Below are 20,315 nucleotides of genomic sequence, written 5' to 3'. Positions count from 1 at the left end.
TGAGTCCTCCTGGGGAGATAGGGTGGGATAAAAATAAGGTATTATTATTATTGTTTACTTTGATCTATTTACTATTTCCCAACATTGCCAGGATTCACCCACACTTTAAAATTCTCTTCAAGCCAATTTCCATGCAAAATAGACCTAACCCCAGCAATGTTTTGGAAAATGCCAATGTGTCCAGAATTTGGATTCAGGATGTCAACTTGTCTAAATATGAAGTCTGGAAAAAATAACTTCATAATTTCACCTTCTATTATGCAAACAACACACAGAAATCCCAATTATTTGTTTAGATGACACCTTAAGTAGATGACCAACCAGGTCCAAACTCTTCCTATAGTTTTTATTTAGATCGAATTAGATAAAACACCAACTCTGGGGACTCTGATCTACCATGTGGATTTCAGCTCCATAAAAAAGGTTCTCAGAGTAGTTACAAGAGACAAGAAAGGTGTAACACTTTTAAAGAAAAAACATTTTCCTTGGTTGGGCAGATGTCAGTCTTTCTCTCAGAAAGAACTGAAACTTATGTGCTGGCTGTTAGGAATTGTGAGAGTTGAAGTCCAAAACACCTGGAGGGCCAAAGGTGACCCATGCTTGATCTATACTGTTGATATAATGCAGTTTGACACTAACTGCCATGGCTCAATGCTATGGAATCCTGGGATGTGCAGTTTGGGGAGGCATCAGCCCTATTTCACAGCATTGAACCACAACATTGAATCACATCAGTTAAAGTGTTAACAAAATACATCCACTCCAGATGCAGTACAGCCAATCATAGTTGTTTGTTTAAAGCAGTGGATCCCAACCTGTGGTCACTGGACCACCAGTGGTCTGCAAGAACTAAAATATGGTCCGCGGCCTCACCATTACTAAACCATTGCAACGAGAGCAACTGTGGTTTCTTGCAAAACCCTCTTATAGTGCCAAGTGTTGGGAGGGGAGAGGCTGACTACCCAAGAAGGTGTGATAACAAGCCTCCTGACTGCTGCTTCTCCTCCTCTTCCCTCCCCCTGAGTGGAGCCGGTCCATGTGGTGCCTGGAAGCAGGGGCACTTTGTTGTCTTTGGCCTGTTCCTGGGGTTATCTGGGGTGCTGATTCAGAAAATTGCATTGGATAGACCACGTCAGCTCTAGATTATTAAATGTGGTTTTCTGTGGGCGAGCAGATGGCAACTACTGAATGGCATATGTTCTGTATCAGAAACTAGAGCTGATGTGGTCTATCCAATTCAATTTTCTGAATCGGCACCCCAAATAACAAACTGAATCTCAAGTTGACAAAAAAAAAAAACTGATTCGTAACCCTTTTGGTACTAATATTGGAGAGTGGTCCTTGGGTCAAAGTGGTCCCCGGTCAAAAAAAAGGTTGGGAACCACTGGTTTAAAGGATGTGTGGACAAGCTCTAATTCCAGGTCTGGGATGTTGACTTTTTGGCAAAAGAGAGAAGCTTATTTATTTGTCATGTGAGAAGCGAACTGAGGGTACAAGTTTTAATGTATTTGAAAACACAATGTTAAAAAAAACACAACAACTTGGCATTATACTAAATGTCCTTTGACCAGTAGCTGGTCACTTGGAGTGCCTCTGGTGTTGGTCCTCCATAGAAGGTCCTCCATAGAGAGAAGCTAAAAGACCAGCTTTGCCAAAGGAATGCTGGAAACTTTCCAGATGGGCAACTAATGTACATGTACAAATACGTGAAGGGAAGTCATAGGGAGGAGGGAGCAAGCTTGTTTTCTGCTGCCCTGCAGACTAGGACAAGGAACAATGGCTTCAAACTACAGGAAAGGAGATTCCACCTGAACATCAGGAAGAACTTCCTCAATGAGGGCTGTTCGATAGTGGAACTCTCTCCCCCGGGCTGTGGTGGAGGCTCCTTCTTTGGAGGTTTTTAAGCAGAGGCTGGACGGCCATCTGTCGGAGGTGCTTTGAATGCGATTTCCTGCTTCTTAGCAGGGGGTTGGACTGGATGGCCCATGAGGTCTCTTCCAACTCTACTATTCTATGATTCTAGTAGAATTGGAACCCAGCAAACTGATTAAAAAGGCCAATAATGACTTCCAAGCGCAGGGATGTCCCATCTCCCTGGACGTGGCTTCTCCTCTGGGTTGGTGCTACCAAGAGCTGTTCCAGTGGAGCCCGAAGGAGGAAAGTCCCCGAAAGTGCAAGAGGGTCCCTTAGGAAGCGTCACCCTGCCTGCAAAACAAATCGGACTGAGCCTCGGATGAGGTGTGTGTGTACTAGCGCTTTCAAAGCAGGAAAGCAAGCAAGTTAGGGCTAGTCGTGGATGGGAAAGCGCTCCTTCTGAGGAACCATTTCCAAACCACAGTATTTGCATATTTAGGTCACCTCGGCAGCGAGTGAGAGGGAGAGAGAAGCATTATTGGCGCAAAACGGCGAGGATTAATTTTTTCTAACCAGCCGCGGAAGGAGGGAGGGAGAGAGAGAGGGAAGGTTTCCCTTCTGAAAGGCAACAGCCCAGCCTCGCAGTTGGAAAACGGGGAACTTCGGGAGGAGCAGCCAGGGCTTCCTTCTGCTTTCCTTCCCTCCAGAGGAAATTAAAAAGAGGAGGAGCCGAAGCCTGACGAGAAGCAAAAGTTCTGCAAGAGGCTTGGCGTGGGAAAGAAACTCGCCGCCTTCCTTCTTGGGTAAGCAGAGCCTCCTTCCTCTCGCTCTTTGGGGGGGAAAGAGTGGGGTCTGCAGGGGAAGAGGGTCGGGAGCCGGGTGCGTTATCCTTTCTGGGAGGGAACACAATCCAGTGCCACGTTGGGAGTGTTTTGGTGCGGGCGGTTTCGAGCGCCAAAGCTTCTCCTCCTCCTCCTCTTTCGCTGCTCCTCCTTTTCCACCACGTCACGGGGTCCTCTCTTGAGTAAGAGCCACGGCTCCCTCGCCCACAGACACGGAGGACGAAGAAGGAGAAGCGAGGAGAAGGAGACTCCCCAGGACTCTCTCCCTTGGAGAGGAGACCAGCGGCAAACATCTGCGCTTGTTGACAGGAACCCGGCTCTCCAAACTTTTGTGCTCCGGGCATGGAGAGCTGGAGGTAAGCCTCAGTGTCCGTACTATGGAATGAATGCACTTTGGCACCGCTTGAGGCTGTGGAGCCCTGCGAGCCAGCCTTCTCTGCCCCAGGGTCCAAGCACAGCGCCTGAGATCCCCTTGCCTGGAGACCGGGCTCCACCGCATTCCTTCGACGCTGTGGGAAAGGAGGGAAGGCTTGTTTCGAGGCGCAAAGCTAGAGCCCGAGGTCCCATCTACACTGTCTTAAATCCAGTTCAGTCTGCGTTAGAGTGTAGATGGGGCCTGCCTTTTGCCCTGGGAGTGTCCAGTCCAGGAGGAAGAGGGGCTTGAAGGTTGCCAAAGGATCCTGCACCACTTTAGAGACCAACTCAGGGTGCTTACACTGTAGATCAGGCATGGGCCAACTTGGGCCCTCCAGGTGTTTTGGACTTCAACTCTCACAATTCCTAACAGCCCGCAGGGCTGTTGGGAATTGTGAGAGTTGAAGTCCAAAACACCTGGAGGGCCCAAGTTGGCCCATGCCTGATCCATACTGTAGAATGAATGCAGCACTTTAAGTGGCATGGCTCAATGCTATAACATGTAGTTTGGCCAGGCACCCTTGGGCACAGCAGGCGAAAGGCCTTGCAAAACTGCAACGCCCATGATTTCATAGCAATTAAATAGGTGTCAAGCTGCCTTAATTCTACAACACAGCCACACCCGTTGTCTCTCAAGTGCTATGAGATCCAGGTTGCTGTGAGTTTTCCCCTGACTGTCTGGCCATGTTCCAGAAGCATTCTCTCCAGACCTTTCACTCACATCTATGGCAGGCATCCTCAGAGGTTGCGAGGTTTGTGGGAGACGAGGCAAGTGGGGTTTATACATCTGTGGAAGGTCCAGGGTGGGAGAAAGAGCTCTTGTCTGTTGAATCTTGATTAGCATTGAAAAGCCTTGCAGCTTCAGCGCCTGACTGATTCCTGCCTGGGGGAAATCCTTTGTTGGGAGGTGTTAGCTGGCCCCGATAGTTCCTTGTCTGGAATTCCCCTGTCTTCTGAGTGTTGTTCTTTACTTACTGTCCTGATTTTAAAATACGGATAGGCAGGAATCAGCCAGGCCTTGAATTTGCAAGGCCATTAAATGCTAAAACTCCAGCGGCTGAGGGGAAAAGGAAAGGGCCTGAGGCTATTAGGAATTGTGGGAGTTGAAGTCCAAAAAACCTGAAGGGCTGCAGCTTGCCCAGGCCTGGTGTCGATGCACATTGTGCCTTTAAACTCTCTATGTAAGGTTGCAGTGGGTAGTATCCTTGCGGTACCTTTCGGTACCCTGACAGCAAACACCCGGCGTCATTGGTAACTCCTTCTTAACACTTTATCACAGCTTGGATGCGTTGCCTTTGGGCAGGGAGGCTGCAGCGCCCTAATCGCCCAGTCCAGAAAAGTCAACACTCCCGAAAATCTGCCTTTCCATTCCAACCCGAGACTCGTGTTTGCTGAGCTTGCTGTGCCCGGCTTGGTTTCTTCCCTTCCTTCCTCCCCGACTTCTTCGCTCTCTCTTGCCCCACCTGTTCCTTCCTTATCTCCCGCGCCCTTTCCGCTTTGCTTGCTGCCGGGGAAGGTTTTCAGGGGTTTCCTGTGTTCAGCAGAGGTTGCGACTGGGGCTGGCTTTGTTTCACAATCTCACTCCGGGGCGCCTCCACAACTTTAGCCTCGCTCAGTTGACCTCCAAGTGTTTGGCTTCAAAGGGAGAGCCAGGTCTGCTTGGTAGCTTGGCAGGAGGTGTGTCTTCTGCATTGTAGAATTAACGCAGCTTGACAACACTTGAACTGTCCTAGCTCGATTCTGTGGAATCTAACGAGTCGTAGTTTAACAAGATCTTCCTCTCGCTCTTTCAAAGAGTGCTGGTCCCAGGATTCTGTAGCCCAGAGCCATGGAAGTTAAACTGGTGTCAAGCTACTTTCATGCTACACCCATGGATGGAGCTTGGTGTGGTTGTTGTGTGTTTTCCGGGCTGTATGGCCATGTTTCAGAAGTATTCCCTCCTGACGTTTCGCCACATCTATGGCAGGCATCCTCAGAAGTTGTGAGGTCCTCGCAACCTCTGAGGATGCCTGCTATAGATGTGGGCAAAACATCAGGAGAGAATGCTTCTGGAACATGAGCATCAGCCCGGAAAACACACAACAACCCTGTGCCATGAAAGCCTTCCACAACAGAGCTTGGTGGGTTTTTTTTTTGAATGGGTTAGCCTTTATTAATTTTGTGGGGCTGTTGTTCCCTGCTATACTTAGTACATTTCTCTGCTGCCTGGCTGGGGGTAACAGAGAAAATGTCTATGTTTTGTGCATATAAGGTTTCTGGCTCACACATTTTCATATCAGAAGTTTTGGGTGTGTGTGTGTGTGTGTGTGATGGGTTCACCAGAGCCCCCAGTAGCACAATGGGTTAAATCCTTGTGCCGGCAGGACTGCTGACTGCACGGTTCGAATTCAGAGAGCAGGGTGAGCTTCCGTCTGTCAGCTCCAGCTCCCCATGCAGGGACATGAGAGACACCTCCCACAGGATGGTAAAGCATCAAACATCCAGGTATCCCCTGGGCAACATCCTTGCAGACAGCCCAGCGTCTCACACCAGAAGCCTTTGACAACACGATTTGCAGTTTCTCAAATTGCTCCTGACACGAAAAAAAGCAGTGAGACACCTTATTATCATCATCAACATCCTACTTTTTTTTTTAAAAAAAAAAAGGGGACTCACAATAGCTCATAATGTAGTTTATTTGCCCATATGCAATCCACTAGTGACAACAGAAAGTGGTTTAGCACCACAACTGATTCCTTGGAGTTAGATGGAGATAGGATTGGGTGTCATCTGTTTATCAGTGACATTGAACTCTTGCACTACGGATGACCTCTCCCAGCAGAAATCTCTCAGTATTACTTTTTGAATTCTTACTTTCCAAAAGGACAGGGACCACTGCAGAACCACTGTGCTTGCAAGTCCCATCCCAGAGAAGTAGCCTAGAAGGATGCCATGGTTGATGGTATCACAAGTTGCAAAGGGGTCCAACAGAACTAACAGGGATACGTTCCCCCACCCAGTCCCCGGCACCCACCAAAGTGAGCAAAGCTGTCCCTGTCCTATAGCCAGGCCTCAAGCCGGATTGAAATGAAAACAGAACCCCAGAGGATGAGAGGCCACTATGTTTTTCAGCCTTGTCCAAAAGGGAAATATTCAAAGGTGGCTGATAATTAATCAATGTAGTTGGATTCCAGAAAGGTTTTTACAGCAGGAGCCTCACTACTGCAGCCTCCAATGTAACCATTCAATAGGCTGTAAGGACCCCAGCAAGTAAACCAGAGTGGTGTAAGTAAGCTATAAGTAAGCTGAAGTGTTGAACTAGTCTTAGAAACCAAGGTTCAAATTCCCACTCAGCTGTAGAAATCCATCTTGAACAAGTCATGCTCTCAGTCTTAGAGGAAGGCAACTTCCTCTGAATATATTTGGCAAACAAAAATCTACAGTAGGGCTACCACTAGTCAGAACTGACCTGAAGTCACATAACAACCACAAAGGGCTTCCTGTACTGTTTAGCATTTGTTTTCCAAAGTCAGACATGTAATTCAGGTGATTTCTTTGCAATCTGTGTTGTCCCAGAAAGTTTCAGGAATAGAAGATTGACCCCTGAACTCACCACAGGGGTCCATCTTGACCTACGCCCATATTTGTAGACAAATTTCTCTTATCTATAAGGAGCAGGAGCCCCCGATGGTTCAGTAGATTAAACCGCTGAGCTGTTGACCGAAAGGTTGGCAGTTTGAATTCGGGGAGTGTGGTGAGCTCTTGCTGTTAGCCCCAGCTTCTGCCAACCTAGCAGTTCAAAAACATGCAAATGTGAGTAGATCAATAGGTAGATCAATAGATCAATCTGGTGGGAAGGTAACGGTGTTCCATGCAGTCATGCTGGCCACATAACCTTGGAGGTGTCTATAGACAACACCGGCGATGTCCTCTTTCTTCAGTTTAGAAATTGAGATGAGCACCAACCTCCAGAGTTGAACACAACTACACTTAATATCAAGAGAAAACCTTTACCTATAAGGAGCAACCATAAAGCAGATTTTTGGCAATACACTGTCTAGTCAGTAACTTTGACAGATTATCCTGACAAATGTACTTGTTGGTAATAATGGGACATGTTATCGGTGTCACAGTGTGCATGGCATTTTATGGATTACAAGAGGACAGGGACTTCTAGTCTAAACTTCAATACAGAGAAAGCATATCGCAAATCTCCTGAGTGTTGTTATAATATTGTTAGAGATGTGTGTCTCTGGAAATCATGACCAGCTCAACCCTCTTAATCCATATAAAGGGTGATTCAGAAAGAGAAGGACAAAAACAGCTAGAAGGGGTTTCAGAGCTAGCAGAGCACAATACGGGAGAGCTGTGAGTCAGGAACACCTTCGTTGAGATTTCAACCATGAAATTCAATAACAGTTTTTAGGAAGTCCATTGTTTTCCAGTCCTTGTACCCTATATATAAAATAAGATGACTTTTCAGGCTTATATGTGAAAGACATTAATTACTGCAAATGCCAAATCTTATTGTTGTGGTTAAAAATACAAGGAATAGCGCTGTTATCAAATTAAACTCACAGCATAGCTACCTGCACAAATATAAAAGGGTCAACTTTTCTATTTGATTAGAACAAATCTTAACAGATCCATCTGTTAGATAATATAGGCCTAAAAATATAAGGTCAGGCTTTTGAAATGGGTGGAGGATGATAAGCTTTCTTACACATTATATACATGGAAGAATTGACCCTATCCTCTGTTTATACACGTCAGTTGAATGCATCAATGGAGCCCCCGTGGCGCAGTGGGTTAAACTGCTCAGCTGCTGAACTTGCTGACCAAAAGGTTGGTGGTTCAAATCCAGGGAGCGGGGTGAGCTCCCGCTGTTAGCCCCAGCTTCTGCCAACCTAGCAGTTTGAAAACATGCAAATGTGAGTTGATCAATAGGTAGATCAATAGATCAATCTGGTGGGAAGGTAACGGTGTTCCATGCAGTCATGCTGGCCACATAACCTTGGAGATGTCTACGGACAACGCCGGCTCTTCGGCTTAGAAATGGAGATGAGCACCACACCCCAGAATTGGACAGGATTAGACTTAATGTAAAGGGGAAATCTTTACCTTTACTGACTGCATCAACAGGGACTCAAATATGCAGGTTTATGAAGGAGGTGCTAGGTTGGGAAGTTAGAGGAAACCTATGGAGGAGAAACCTACTGTAATGCTATATGCTCAATCTTCTTCATATTTATAATGTTTAAAAGTACTGTTATGTCTAAAGCTGTAATCATATACAAAGTTATTTAAATTAGAGATCAGAGACCCATTAAACTCAGCGAGTTATAAGCAAATCAATGTTATAATTTAAAAGATTTTTTTATTTTTTGGCTCCAAACTCAGTTGCTTGGCGTGTGGTTCAAACATGCTGCTGTGTTTTGGACATACAAAATCCATATTCAACTAACTGAAAGGGACTCAAAATGTGTATTTCCAAATCTCTTACTTAGGCAAGAGTTACAAAGAAAGAGGGAAGGAAGGAAGGAACTGGAGGTATTGAGAAACTGTCCTCATTCTGAAGACAATACCAGGAGTGTCTGTAGCAGAGGAAATAATGAATACTGGGTGAGACCCGGCTGCTGAGGCAGAGTTCCCATGTATCAAGTTAAATAAAGGTGTGAAGTGCTTAGAAACTGTTTTGATAGACTGGTCTATAATATTGCCTGAGCAGAAGTGCTGTGCTCTGTTCCTGCTATATTATTGTTCGTCTTTACCATCCATTTTTTAAAAGAGAGAATCACTGGAAGCAATTGAGATGGAAAAAAAAGCAAACCAAGGATAAAATAGTGCTGAGCACATCATCCTTTAAAATTTCAAAGCTTCCTCGGGAAATGACTGCTTCTTAGAAATGAGCACTGCTGTTGTGGACATGAAATGTTCAGAAAGTAACTTTACATTAGAGACTTCTAATAGTGACAATGATCGAAGAACGGCAAAACAGATTGATGAATTGCCTTCCAGAATGGTTTAAAAGACATATTTGGAGGACATCACAAAATATTTAGAACATGTGATTTTAAAAATTAGATCATGCTGTCTTACATTTGCAGCAAACAAGGTTCAATTTATATCTCTGAGAAACATTTGAATTGGGATATATTCACAAATTCCAATTCATTAGCAGAGCTATGAACAGAGACAATGATTTGTTAGCACGCCACATATATTAATAAATGTATCTTAACACCTTGGCATGGAACAACATATCCCCCCCAACAAACCTGCTGGCTTCAGTGGAAATAATTCTCAATTAATGGATATACTATTTTCACATCTCAGAACTGTCTAAGAACCTGCCTGATAGACACACTTGTTTGGAGGTTTATGGGCAGTGTCACAAATTCCATCTTTTTGTATCCTATCATGCTATGATCCCCCAAACTATAAACTATGTAACTGCTACTATGTTAATATAAAATCCTTTGTCTGAAGAAGTGGATTGAAATTCACAAAAATCAAGTTAAAATCATGTAGTCTTTAAGGTGTTGCTTGAGTCCTCCCCTTTCCCTGCCTTTTTAAATTGTGACCCAGAGTAAGTAAAGAGGATGTGTAGGAATGCCAGGCTAGTCTAAAAGCATTAAACTATCCAGATCTAGATGAACTACATCCAAGAATATTAGAAGAATTGGCAGAAGTAATATCAGAAACACTAGCAATAATGTTTGAGAATTCTTGGAGAACAAGAGACATCTTATTAGACTGGTGGAAGGCAAATGTCTCCATCTTCAAAAAGAGGGACAAAGAGAACTCAAACAATCACCACCCAATCAATACAGGCCCTCCCTGAGTTACAAACATCCAACAAATGGGTGATAAGACAACAGAAAGTGAGAGAAATCTCCCCCTAGGAAAGGAAATTCACTCCTGAAAGAGTTATCATGGGAAAAAGGCGTCTCTGCCGAAGCTTTATCACCAATCTTTGTTTCCACAACCACCCAACATTTTCAAAATCCAATTATCACAGGGGCAGAAAGTGAGGTGAAATGTTCTGAACAGGGGCACAGACATCAAAGCAAATGTTACAGGGGTCTTAACTCTTCTCTCTGCTGTCCAAAACTAAACAAAAATAGTTGGAGTGAACACTTAAAATGTACTTGTTCTGACTTATATACAAATTTAACTTGAGAACAAACCTACAGAACTTACCTTGTTCGTAACCCGGGGACTCCTTGTAGCAGGAAAGATTTTAGATCGGATAATTAAACATATCGTTTGTAAGCACTTAGAAAGGGATCCCGTGATCACTAGAAAATTAGCATGGCTTTTTCCAAAAAAATCATGCCAGATTGGATTGCTGTGAGTTTTCCAGCTGTATGGCCATGTTCCAGAATAATAATAACTTTATTCTTATATCCTGCTCCATTTCCCTGAAGGGACTCAGAGCAGCTTACATGTTGACCAAGCCCAGTAATGTAACAATAAAATACAACAGCATACGATACATTCAATTACAATGAATTAATACATAAAAATATATAAAAATATAAAAGCATAAACTCAACAACAACTGATAACCAATAACCAATAGCCGGGCAGAATGGGCCTGTTCAAAAATTGGAGGCAAGGCAATAAATTATACATGTGCAAAAGAGGCCATGACAATCTCTTAGGCTGCTTGCCATAGATGTGGGAGAAATGTCAGGAGAGAATGCTTCTGGAACATCTCCATACAGCCCAAAAAACTCACAGCAACCCAGTGATTGCAGCCATGAAAGCCTTTAAGAACACATGCCAGATTAATCTCTTTTTGAACTGAGTTATAAGTTTGGTAGATGAAGAAAATTCTGTAGGTGTGCAGAATCTTGATTTTTTTTAGTAATGCCTTTAATAAGGTCCCCCTTGACATTCTCACAAAGAAGCTAGGAAAATGTGGGCTAGACAATGCTACTGTTTAAGTAAATTGGGAATTGGTTGACTGGCCAAAGGTTGCTCACCGATGGTTCCTTTTCATCCTGGAGGGAAGTGGCCAGTGGGGTGCCACAGCGTTCTGTCCCCGGCCCCAGTGATTCAACATCTTTATCAACTACTTGGACGAAGGAATAGAAGGCATGTTTATCAAATTTGCAGATGACACTAAATTGGGATAGCTAATATCCCAGAAGACAAGATCAGAATCCAAAATGACTTTAACAGATTAGAGAGCTGGGCAAAAGCTAACGAAAGGAATTTCAACGAGGAGAAATTTAATTCACTTAGGCAAAATAATAATAATAATAATAATAATAATAATAATAATAATAATAATAATAAATGCACAAATATAGAATGGGTGACACGTGGCTTGACAGCACTATGAGTCAAAGTGATTTTAGGTGTTTTAGTAGACTACAAACTGAACATGAGCTACCAGTATGATACGGTAGCTAAAAAGCCAATGTGATTTAAGGCTGCATCAATAGGAGAGCATAATGTCTAGATCAAGGAAAATAATAATTCCATTCTAATTCACTTTGGTCAGGGGAGCTGGGTATGTTTAGCCTGTAGAAAGGAATGTTAAGGGGTGATATGATAGCCATATTTAAATATTTGAAAGGATGTCATATTGAAGAGTGAACAGGATTGTTTTCTGCTGCTCTAGAGACTAGGATGTGGAGCATTGGATCCAAAGTGCAGCAAAGGAGATTCCACCTAAACTTTAGGAAGAACGTCCTGATGGAAAGAGCTGTTTGACATTGGAATATGGTGCCTTGGAGTTTGATGAAGGTTTTTAAAGAAAGGCTGAATGGCCATCCTTCAGGAGTGCTTTGATTGTGTATTCCTTTATGGAAGGGGGTTAGACTGAGTGGCCCTTGTGGTCTTTTCTCACACTTATGATTCTAAGTTTAATTTTGGGTCTGTAACTTGGTTTGTACATTGCATGTGAGACGTAGTTGGATAGTGCTATTCTTTAGCTACTACACTAGTCTTTCTCAACCTGTGGGTCCCCAGAGGCTTTGGCCTTTAAATACTAGAAATCCCAACAGCTGGTAAACTGGCTGGGATTTTTGGGAGTTGTAGGTCAAAACACCTGGGGACCCATAGGTTGAGAACCATTGCACTACACAGTACAAGCTAAGTGGCTATAATTATTTGGTGTGGCTAAATGGATTGGATTTTGAACATAAACACTGTAGATTCATGAAATGACCTTTGCCAAGCCATTTTCAGTCTCTCACGTACAACTTAGGAATGTTAATTATTTATGTTTCAAAGTTATTGTAGGTGTATATACACTGTTTGTAATGTGTTTTGGACATTAAAGGTATAATATAAATCATTTTATATAAAAGTGATTCTTCAGCGTAGATTTTCAAGGTTACACTTTGTAATAAATGGCAGCTACAACAAAAGGACAGTTATTTTCCTTTTACAACTTCCCTGTGCTGATCAACCAAGGCTTTCAGCTAAGACTGATTAATTGAGTTAATTATGATTAATAGTAGTAATTCATCATTCTTTGGCTTTTAAAGTTGCAGCATTTAATTGTCACTTGTCACTTGGGAATAAAGCGCAAAAGTTTGCTAGAATTTTCTTATTTTTATTGATATTTTCTTTCTCTGTGTATGTTTGTATATAGGCTACTATTAATTGATATTTTTACACCTGGTTGCCTTTTCTTGTGATGAACTGGAACCAATGATGGGCACCAGATATAGAGAATGACTTTGACATTTGTCAGAAATATTTTACTGATATGTTTTGTCGAAGGTTTTCATGGCCGGAATCAATGGGTTGCTGTGAGTTTTCTGGGCTGTATAGCCATGTTCCAGAATCATTCTCTCCTGACATCTCGCCCACATCTATGGCAGGCATCCTCAAAGGTTGTGAGGTCTGTTGGAAACTAGGCAAGTGGGGTTTATATATCAGTGGAAGGCCCAGAGTGGGAGAAAGAACTCTTGTCTCTTTGAGGTAATTTGAATGTTGAAATTTACCACCTTGGTTAGCATTGAATGGCCTTTCAGTTTCAAAGCCTGGCTGCATCCTGTCTGGGGTAATCATTTGTTGGGAGGTGTTAGCTGGTCCTGAAAACATGTGGACAATTTCAACAGAAAGGAGGAAACCATGAAAATGAACAAAATCTGGCTACCAATATTAAAAAAAACTCTAAAATCACGACAGTAAATAAAGAACAACACTCAGAAGACAGTGGAATTCCAGGCATGAAACAATCAGAGCCAGCTAACACCTCCCAATAAAGAATTCCCCTGGGCAGGAAGCAGCCAGGCTTTGAAGCTGGAATACCATTGAGTGCTAATCAAGGTGGCCAATTGCAACATTCACACTTGCCTCCAACAGACAAAGAGTTCTTTCTCTCACCCTGGACATCCCACAGATATATAAACCCCCCTTGCCTAGTTTCCAGCAGACCTCACAACCTCTGAGGATGCCTGCCATAGATGTGGGCGAAATGTCAGGAGTATTTTACTGACACTTTCTTGACTTCTAGCAGAATGAATTAAAGAATTTTTTATTCAGTTAACCTATTTTTCTTTTTATTGTACCTCCTGTGACTTCATTAAGTTGCCTTTTTGATCCATCTGGTTTTTTGCTATCTAGTGCTTAACAGAAGCATTCATAGTCCCATTGGCTTGATGTCCTTTGAAACAAGGATTACCTGGGATTTAACTTGAAACCTTGTATGTTCGAAGCATAAATTATACCACTGAGTTATATGGCTTGATTCCTGTTGCCCCGTAGGCTTTTTATAGCAGTTTGAGGTATACTGATCAACAGGTGATAAAACATTCTCTGTATTGTTAAAAGTCACCTGCTGATACCCGAGTATCAATTGCAGGATTAGACCAGGTGTCCTTCTAGACAAGAACAAGGGCAACAGACTTTGAACCCAGAGTATTTGAACTGCTTGCAATCCTCTCATGATTTTCCATTTCTGTTTCCATATTTTTTCTTACCACCAATGAAAAACAGATCTCTTAAGGAGAGAAAGAATGTGTCCTGATTTATGCAGCACTGCAGATTATTTCTCTCTTGCTGCAACTATATGTTAAACAAGTGTAAAAAGAAGACAGGTTCCAAGTTGTGCTCCATTTGTGATGGAAACATGGATATAGCTGGACATTTCTTAGAGAAACTCTTGAGTATGTGACTGTGTCATTGTTATTTTCTGTACCAGTTACAAAAAGAAAAAATTGGTTATACCAGGCATGGGCAAACTTGGGCCCTCCAGGTGTTTTGGACTTCAACTCCCACCATTCCTAACAGCCTACCGGCTGTTAGGAATGGTGGGAGTTGAAGTCCAAAACATCTGGAGGGCCCAAGTTTGCCCATGCCTGGATTATATAGTCTACAAGTAAGGGGATAATCATGCTATTTCCTGCTTCCTGTTGTCTGCTGGCATTCAACTTTGCAAACTGCAGGTTCAACCTTCTCACTTTGAATTGACAGACTTCTAGAAAAGTAAGATATGTGATGTAATAAAAAAAGTAAGATATGTGATGTAATTAAAAAAAGATCCTTAAAGGTTTGTAGAAATGATAGTGATGGAAGAAAACTTTCGCCCAAGAGGAATGACATCCATTGTTTTCCCTGGGAAATGTCTAAAAGCTGTCTTAAATAGCACAATCCATCATGTTTCTTGAAATACGAAAACAAGAGGAATAATCATAGGCTGCCAGGCTGAGGTTCCAGTAAAAGTCATACATGAGTTGAAAGACCCCAAAGGTAGATTCATTTCTAAAAGATATAAAAATTATACGATACACACCAAACAATGGGCAGACAACACTTTTTAAAGGAGTCTATTTCAGAGTGTTTTAAAAATTGATAAAAATAAAAGTTGCTATTGATAGAAACTCTTATAATACACTCTGTACTGTTAGATAAAGCTCATAAAAGCACAGAACATTTACATTAATTTAGCATTATAAATAAACACTTTGTGTATTCAAAGTACAGGGAGCCCCTAAGTAACAAACATTGGACTTACAAACTACTCATAGTTAAGAACAGGAGTGAGACAACAGGAAGTGAGAGAAATCTACCCCTAAAAAGGGAAGTGGAGGTTTTAAAACAGAGGCTGAGTGGCCATCTGTCAGGGTGCTTTGAATGTGATTTTCCTGCTTCTTGGCAGGGGGTTGGATGGCTCATGAGGTCTCTTCTAACTCTATGATTATATGAAATTCACTCCTGAAAGAGTTATGGAGAAAAGGTGTGTCTGCTGAAATTTTATCCCCAATCCATATTTCCACAACAAATCAAATTTTTCAAACTCTGTCTTCTGAATTTATGAAAAATGTAAATGTCACACATCAACCATATTCCTTTCCTCTGATATTTGCGAAATGTTTAACATATCAATAGCATGGACTGCAACTATTTTGGTTCCATGAATAACACATCCCCCTCCTCCTCCACCACCACCACCACCATGATTTTGCTACAAGGACACATCAAGTGCAAGGGATTTAGGGATGATGTAATCTAAGGTTTCAAGTAGCTATAAAATTACTTTTAAGCCTAATGGCTTATTATGGGCATAAAAGTAATACATTAATTACATTGTAACCAGTTGTGATCCTCATTCTAGATTATGGGTGCATTTGCACTGTGGAATTAATGCAGTTAGACACCACTTTAACTGTCATAGTTCAAGGCTGTGGTATCTTGGGATTTGTAATTTGATGAAGCACCAGCACTTTTTGTCAGAGAAGGCCAAAGACCTTGTATTGCACCCCAGGTCTGGAACCCCTATGACCACAGCACCCCACAAGAGTCCAGAGTATAAGCAAACAGTTTATTGTAAAAACACATAAAATATATGAAAAACCAGGAATAAGGAAAGAATATGTATAATCCAAAAAAGGGTTAGCAATAGGTGGTAACTGGTCAGTAGTCCAAATGTCTCATGCAAATCCCTAGGTAATATAGTCCAGGAATAGCCAGAAAGTCAACAGTACAGCCTAAGTCCACAAACAAAGGTATATTTAGTAAAACTTGAGCAAGAATACAAAAACAAGAACATAGAAAACTTCCAGGATACTTAAACCTAAAACCATGGCTTAACTTGAAACAAGAACCAGAGAACTCAGGCCTAGCTTCTCACTTGAACGCTACATTGCCTGAACTAACTCTTAGGTAAACAACTTGCTAATTAATAAGCACACATGAAGTCCTTTCTTTACCCACAAATTCTCTCTTCAACTTTCCCACGCAAGTGCTCTGGCCGGTGCTGCCTATTTTCTGCTCTTATCTGTAAACGAAGACTTTCGTTGATCACCGTATCACTTAGCTCTTCCATGGACTCCTTATCTAATGTTGCAGTTTCTGCTCCTCTTACTAACCTTGAGGCCTTGAACTTTTGGAGTCAGGTTTTTTTCCAGAAAGAACCATCATTTCTTTGACATGAATCTTCCTTACTTTGTGCCCCAGGAAATCTCACAATTCTCTCTGAACAATCAGTGAACCCATCAGCCTCAGACTGTACTACAACATCTTGTAAAACTACAATCTCACAATTCCACAACATTGATCTGTGGCAGTTAAAAGTGGTGTCAAACTATTAATTCTGTAGTGTACAGACTGTGTTGCTGTCCTATGCTTAACCAGAAGACAGATTTTGGGACTAGAAAAAAGAAGTAAAAAGGAATTGTATAAAAATAGAACAATTTGGTAATAATTTTATGTGGCCATCTCATAAGAAGTGTGTGGTCAAATGCGGCTGCATAAGTAGTTGAATATTTTTGCATCATTTTGTATTTTTCAGTCAGATCCAATACACCAATGAAATATCCATGCTGTATAATATATGTATGTCTAAAATATCAAAACTTGACTCTAAAAAACTGGTTTTACTTATCCATAAAATGTAGATACTGTACCCTAACTCTTTTATTTAAAAAGGAACCATCCCTTCTCTGAGTAGAGTTGAAAAAGCATGAGTTTATTGGATCTTATCACCAGGACATTTCAATATGTACATGTATACAAATATAGGTATTCCAAAGTAAAAAAAAAAAAACCCTGAAATCCAGAATACAAACATTTTGGACAATGATTTGTCCAAAATCTGTACTATACATTTTATATATGTGTTTGTTTTAATATTAATTGTTTAACTTTATTTTGAATTATTAATTTAGCTCTGTTTTAATATTGCTTTCTGGAATATTTTTAGTTTTCTTGTAATCACTTTCATTTGAAAGACACTTTGATCCAGTTTGCCTGAAAGCTGGGTATAAATAAAGTTTAATAATACTAGTATTTCTATTAATAACTCAATACTTTGCCTATGTCTTTAGGTTTATCAGTCTGAAATGTTACTAATTTAAAACAATTTCTACTTAGAACTGTGTTGAGAATAAGATATGGAATGCGAAAAGGAATCACCGTAATATTAACAATTTATCAGTGGGAGCCTTTTTTGGGCAGGATAGCAAAACTATGAAATAAATAAAGAGATAAGCTAGAGACTACAGATACAGGAGCAATTTATTCTCCATACAATTTACCCTTAAGCAATGTATGTAATTCAGATAATCAACTGACTGTGTACATGATGGATACTACTGATACTGTCTACAAGGAATGCACCCACGCAATATCTCCACAATCAGTCTTTCCTAGTTATGCAGTTTTGTGCATGCAAAGTAATGCTTAGCAATAGATGTTTATTATAGCAACACAAAGTCTTTTACATTTGTTAACACAGTCATCATAAACTCTTCAGAGACAACTCCCCCCTGAACATTGATTACTTTTACATATCATAATGGCGTAACTGAAAATATATTGTCATATCTAATAATCATGAATTAAAAGAGCAAACTTTATGTATTGTTATATTTGGGGTTGTTTTGTAGGGTGAAAACGTCTTGATCCCTCCTATCACATTGGATACTTTTATAGTAGGACACATAACATAATTGATTCTAAAAGTTTCTCAGTAACTTTCTAAGTAATGTAATGTTGTTGTTACTTTAACATTTTATTACTTCCGTGGTTGGCTCAAAAGTTTGAGTTGACTACTTTTGTCCTACTTTTGTCCCATACAAGTTGCACACTTGTTGCAGTGTAACACTAGAGAGATTATTAGTTGAACTGTGCAAGAAAACTATGAAATGTATGCCTAAAGCATGATGTGGTGATATATACAATGTAAAGATTTCTTTGTTTATTAGAGTTAAAAGGATAATTTAAAACTGAGATTTCAGCCCCTATTTAGGACAGACTCTGTTGAACCAGGGCAGAACAACCTTTGAAGACCCAGGAGCCAAATTCTAGAATAATAACCATTTAAATTAAGACCATCTTAACATTTTTATCTCTACAGGAAGAAATGCTTTCATCTTGGCCCTGAAATGGCTGCATAAATGACTGGCTGAAAGACAGACTGCATAATTCATTGAAACCAGAAATGTGGGAGAAGAGGGCAGAAGTGTTACCGATTTCAGTAAGATGGAAAAAAAGAACTGTCCAGATTAACCAGTCTACATGGTGACTGTAGGGGAGGAAAGAAGACAAAGATCAACGCAAAAGGTACATCTAATAAAACTGACTTGGGTGGCAAGGCCAAAATGCAGAGTTTGAAGCCGAGGCTGAGATAAAAACTGGAAAGGCAATCTCAAAAGACTATGTTTTGACAACAAGACATATGCAAAGTCAAAATCAAACATATTAGGGGGGTGGGGGTGGGGAACCCAAGAGAATATTCTCAGGAATACGTTTAGCCTAGCATCAGGCACCTGGCATTATCAAGCTGTTGAATTACGCAGAACTTGGGACATGATTGTTCCAACTAGATAGACCTGAAGTGGAGACTTGTGTTGCCTGATCTTCAAGAGTCCTGTCTAAATCCCACCTCAAAGAAGTAGCCCAGGTCACACAGCTCCCAACATTTACTCCTGGTTAGTTTAGTTCTTCTGAACCTTAAAGAGCACATTGTTTTAATAACAATATTGAGTAATGATGAATCACATGCTGCACCTCTAGGTCTAGATGGTGACTTGGCTTTCTCCTCTAAATCCATGGGTGTGGTAACAACATGAGGAACCTCACCCATGGAGCCCTTCCAGGTCTTTTAGTTTCAGTGGTGTAACCACTAAAAGACAGGTGGGGTTGCCTGTGGAAGTGCAGGAGTTATGTGAGGATGGGGAAGTTCTGATTTCAAGAGATTCCTAGGTCTGGATTTTTCATCTAAAGGGCAAAGCTCCTGACCAAAAATGACAGACACAGATCAGACATGACAGGCATATTTGAGGCACAGAGATGAGGTGGTAGTTACAGTTGCATCTCCATATCAATAGATTCTTCATTCACAAAGTCAACCAACCATGGCTCAAAAAAGTTAAAATTAAGAGGTACCTCCCTTAGCAGAACTGGAACAATATATTATAGAGTTGCTGATGATGGACAAAATAACAATGCACTTAAGAGGAGAACCTTTAGAGAACTTTGTTAATGAATGGCAACCAATGGTCCAATATTTCAATGTAAAATTAATCTAAAAATGTACATAGAGGAAGCTAATAGACTGAAGGCAAGGAGGAAACGGATATAAATTTGGAACTTATAATATTTTTATATGTACTATACAAATAGAAGCCTGTGACCCCTTATTGAAAATATATTGTTTGAGAAATGATTATGAAAGACTAATAGATGAAAGTATTGCACTGTATGCAACAAACACTTGCAATGTATGTATGTTTGAATGAATGAAAATAAACATTATATATATATATATATATATATATATATATATATATAGAGAGAGAGAGAGAGAGAGAGAGAGAGAGAGAGAGAGAGAGAGAGAGAGAGTTAAAATTAAATTCCAAAAATGAAACTTTGATTTTTTTTCAATTTATGTAAGAGACACCATTTTACACTATTGTATATAATGACACTTGAGCATTTATAGATTTTTGAATCCACAATGGTCCTGGGACCAAACCCCAGTAGATACTGGGCGACTGCTGTACTAATTAGACTACCCAGTAATAATAATAATACTTCAGGAATGCTTTGAGTATTATTTTCATCAGCCATGTATTCCTCATGTAATATCTAATAATACCAATCCACCAGCATAAAGCATTTACCACTTGCAGAAATGAGTTTTCAACCTTGCACAAGTATCAAAGCTTGGATTCCACTTCAGTTCCACAACACATTTGATTCCATTCATCTGAGTGTTGCTTTAATTGAGTTTGCGTAACTATTAGGGCCAGTTTT

General features: G+C 40.9%; 1 protein-coding gene across 2 annotated transcripts in view; it reads left to right on the top strand.

Moving 5' to 3' along the window:
* Positions 1–2,258: 2,258 nt before the first annotated feature.
* The window catches only part of gcnt4 (glucosaminyl (N-acetyl) transferase 4), a 41,793-nt gene continuing 23,736 nt past the window's right edge, over positions 2,259–20,315 (top strand). Inside the window, exons 1-2 of one of the 2 annotated variants that reach the window (XM_008102952.3) lie at positions 2,259–2,657; positions 18,415–18,620. The gene's annotated coding sequence lies outside the window, so the exon portion shown is untranslated. Of the gene's footprint in view, positions 2,658–2,693; positions 3,053–18,414; positions 18,621–20,315 lie in introns of those variants that run through there. The other variant, XM_008102954.3, reaches the window with a different exon arrangement.

This window comes from Anolis carolinensis, chromosome 2 (genome assembly GCF_035594765.1).
Source record: "Anolis carolinensis isolate JA03-04 chromosome 2, rAnoCar3.1.pri, whole genome shotgun sequence".
Lineage (NCBI taxonomy): Eukaryota > Metazoa > Chordata > Lepidosauria > Squamata > Dactyloidae > Anolis > Anolis carolinensis.
Note: the sequence above shows the minus strand (reverse complement) of the source record. Positions and strands in the feature narration are given on the sequence as shown.